Consider the following 4,593-nt stretch of genomic DNA (forward strand, 5'->3'; position numbering starts at 1 on the left):
GTTCACGGGCCTCTCACTGTTGTGGCCTCTCCCGTTGTGGAGCACAGGCTCCAGATGCACAGGCTCAGCGGCCATGGCTCACGGGCCTAGCCGCTCCGCGGCATGTGGGATCTTCCCGGACCGGGGCAGGAACCCGTGTCCCCTGCATCGGCAGGCAGACTCTCAACCACTGCACCACCAGGGAAGCTCCCTGCCTGGCAGATTTTTAAGTGGTAATTATTAATGCAGTTTTCTTACACTTACTCTTTCCTCAATGCCATTTTTTCAAAAGTTTTCTGAATTATATTTATAGTCCCTGAAGTCCTGGGGATGCTCTTCTGTGGGGTTTTTTTTTTTTTTTAACCTAAGATGTCCAAGGTATAAGACTGTATACAGGAAACAACCATTAATACAGGAAACAGAAAGTAGTAGAATTGTTCTACTTAAAATAACTGCCCCCTAATGGAGGTATAGAATATAAGCTCCATTTATAATGAGAGGGAACAAATGGAGGGGAGGAGAATCTGTTGAAAGAGATTTGCTTGACAAATATACCATATCTACTTTGTGAAATTACCAAGCACCTAAGGACTAGAAAAGTACTCACATACCCTCTATGAAGAGGCTCCTTTGTTTCCTTTATCTCCAGCCCTTTAAATAGTGTCTGGATAATCTCATATTAACACTCTGGAGCTGTTAATTTATAGATTAAAAACTGCTGATGTAGGACAGCCATGTGATTAATCAAGATACCAGAAATACAAGCAAGGAGGCAAGATACTTATTCTGGCAGCTTCATAACTGGGACTCTTCGGTAGGAAAAAATATCTCAATCCCACTCCTTTATGAAAGTTCTTTCTATATCTCAGTCTTCACTGTCTAAACCTAAATAGAATTCCTTTCTATTTTTAATCCCCTTTCAACAAAATGAAAGCTGAATTTACACACCAGTTTTTGTCTTTTATCCATCAACACTTTAGCTGAAGAGAAACTACACTGCCTGTTAATCTCGAGTGGGATAAACCCTTCTGACTTTTCCCTCACACCTACTCCAAGTGTGTTTATCACAGAAGTCTGGCTTAGGCAAATAGTTTGATTTGCAGAGATGGTACTGCCTATTTCTCTGGGTGACCTTGAGCAACCTCTCAGATTCTTTTCCTAGAGAATGTGATATTGTTAATAAAGAACTATGTGATCTGTCTTGCCCATAATAATTTTTTTGTTGGTTGATTTCTTGATTGCAATGCAGAGCTTAGATTCACAGTACTGAAAATAATAGATCTATTTGTAAAGTTAAGCATTCAACTCAGGATTGTTTATAACTAAGAATATGAAGGAATTTGACTTAGTTCTTCATGAGACTAAAACATGCAAAATCCTACACATTAATACAAGTAAAATGCAAATGATCCCACACTATGTCCTGAGGGAACTATAAAAATGTATAAGAAATAATCCCTGATCTCAAGGATATTACAGCCTAGTAATGACTTGTTACAACAACTTCTGACACATTTTAAAAGATTCAATACAATTGAGAGTACTCGCTATGTAGAAGGCACGGTAAAAAAAAAAAAATTACTATTGCAGTATCCTAAATAATATCTCTGAAATGTTGTGATTATCAATTAATTTTCTGTCCTTGTTTTTAAAAAAAAATCAACAAGTTTTACAAGATATTTAAAACAAAGAAGAGTCCTCAGTCCTTTCACTGTTTCCAAATAAAACGACTTTCAACTGTAGGTGATTTTCTTCATATGTACCTCCATACTTTACATAACATGCTTGTATTGCTATATCATGTTCTTTCAGTTGTAGGTATTCTCTGTTGTCTTCCCTCACTCCATCACAATTAAACACATACACACACAGTCAGTTCCCATTCCTCATCAACACAATATATTGACTAGGTAAGTGTATAATGTTTATATTATTATGAGTATATATGTTTTCAGAACAGTAGTCAACTATGATCATTTTTGCAAAATGTTTTGCTTTCTCTGGAGTTAATAATTTTCATTTAAGTTTAGTTAATTTTCTAATCCTTAATTCAGTCAAACTGTCTGTCAGGTATTTAAATTTATTAATGTATACTATTAATTTCATTTTCCTAAATATTTCTGTCCGAGGGCCTCTGACCTACTCCAGCTTGGACTTGTTGCATAACTAGCAACCTAGGATCTCCCCTGACGAACATCTTGGAGATTCCTTTCACTTCTCTCCTACAACAGATGTCCTGTTTTGATGGAACACAACGTTCATTAAGTTCATGAGAAAGGATATATATAAGGGAAACAAATTTTTTGAGACATTGCATGTCTGAACACATCTTTTTTCCCCCCTCTACATGCATACTGAGTATAGAATTCTAGGTTGGACATAATTTTCCTTCATGATTGTGAGGCCATTTCACCATTGCTTTCTGCCTTCTAGTATTGCTTCTGAAAAAGCAAAAGACATTCTGATTCTTGATCGTTTGTATGAGACCTCCCTTTTTTTTTTTTGGAAGTTTATAGGATCTTCTCTTTGTCTCCAGTGTAAATTCATGGTCATGCGCCTGGGTCTGATCTTTTTCCATCCCTGGTCATATATACTCAGTGACATCTTTCAATCTGAAAACTCATGAGCTTCAGTTCTGGGAAATTTTTATAAATCATCTTGTTATTCCTTCTCAATTGTTTTCTTATTTCCCTCTGTCTGGAACTCCTATTATTCAGTTGTTGGACCTCTTGGACTTGTTCTCTGGATTTTTTTTTTTTTCCTTCTCTCTAATTTCCTAGCTTTTGCTCTTTTTGCTCTACTCTCTGAAAGATTTCCTCAACTGGATCTTCCAAACTTTCTGTTGAGATTTTCATTTATGCTACCACGATTTTCATTCCAAAGAATAATTTTTGCTATCTGAATATTATTTTTATGTAGCATCTTGTTTCATAAATGTCATATCTTCTCTTGTATTTAAGTTTTTTTCTCTTTGCCTAGTTGCTATCTCCTCAAACTTTCTTTCTTGTATTTATTCATTTTGGTTTTTATCTTTCTGTTATATGATTTCTTCAACTTTCTGGTACTCAATTGCTTTTTTGCTCATATTTAAGAGTAGGACACTGAAAGCTGATTGAAAGCTTTGAGCATGTCAACTCTGAGTTCTAGTGTGAAATGATATGGCTGATTTGTTTGTTAAGGAATCCCTGAATTTTTATCTTTAGCTTTATTTATGGACTGGTCTGATCCCCAGAGAAGGATCTTCCAGTCTCCTGCCTAGAAGGTCTAGGCCTCACTGCCAGTATTTTGGAGTCAACTGTGGTAAGAGGACTTAGGCCTCACACACTCACATTCTCCCATGTTTGGTACAGTACTCCACATTCAACTGTGACTGATGACCCTCAGATCAGAGACCCTCTGTTTTACCCTGTACAAAGAAAAAGGCTCTAGTCTTTTGTGGGAGGCAGGGAGTAGATAATCAATCAGCAGCATAGAGTGAGAGATAAAATTTAGCTATCTGTTTCTTCATTATCTTTCAACTAATATTCCTTTTTTAACATTCCCCCTACTTTTATTTCTATTTCCAGAGGAACCTGGTCCTGCTAATTCGTGGCTTTTTAAGCATTTCTGCAATGCAAATCAGTTTAGTTCTTGGCTTTCTCCCTGCTAGTTTAGGAATCCGTTTTCACTGGACTCCTCTCAGTAACCACCAATCTATCCGCTTCATAGCATACGAAATGTCATTAATTTTGTTTATTCTCCTGTTTTCTAGCTTGTCAGTTTATGGCCTTAAATTTTTTTTTTAACTAAGTTTTAGTGAAGTTTCAGGAGGGAGCAAAATTAGATGCATATGCAAAAAGGTTCTCCCTTTTACTGAGAACCCCCCATTTATTTTTTTGCCGGGAGACTAGTGAATCAAAGGAATTTAATCCAAACCAAAATCATGAGAGAGACACCATCAAAGGCTAACATAGCTCTCCTCTTGTTCCAGTAGGCCGTTATGAAGAGAAAAAAATGGCATGTTGCTCCACACAAAAAAATGAAAGCCCATTAAAATACGGGTAGGGTGGGCTTCCCTGGTGGCACAGTGGTTGAGAGTCCGCCTGCCGATGCAGGGGACACGGGTTCATGCCCCGGTCCAGGAAGATCCCACATGCCGCAAAGCGGCTGGGCCTGTAAGCCATGGCCGCTGAGCCTGCGTGTCCAGAGCCTGTGCTCCACAACGGGAGAGGCCACAACAGTGAGAGGCCCGCATACCACAAAAAAAAAAATATATATGGGTAGGGTGAAGCATTACTAACCAATGACATATTTCCTCCCACAACATTGATTTAGTACTATTAGTAAAAATTAATGCCTGCTTTTTTATTAAAATACTTTATTTTTAGAACAGTTTTAAGTTTACAGAAAAATTGTACAGAAAATACAGAGAGTTCCCAAATACCCCCTCTCTACCCCCATACAGTTTCTCCTAATATTAACATCTTGCATTAGTGGAGTACATTGTTACAATTGATGAACCAATATTGATGCACTATTAAAGTCCGTGGTTTCCTTTAGGGTTCATTCTTTGTGTTGTACAGTTGGGTTTTTTTTTTTTTTTTTTTTTTTTTTTTTTAAAAAAGCAAGGCCCTG

The sequence above is a fragment of the Neophocaena asiaeorientalis genome, unplaced genomic scaffold (genome assembly GCF_003031525.2).
Source record: "Neophocaena asiaeorientalis asiaeorientalis breed wild unplaced genomic scaffold, Neophocaena_asiaeorientalis_V1.1 scaffold182, whole genome shotgun sequence".
In the NCBI taxonomy this organism is placed as follows: domain Eukaryota; kingdom Metazoa; phylum Chordata; class Mammalia; order Artiodactyla; family Phocoenidae; genus Neophocaena; species Neophocaena asiaeorientalis.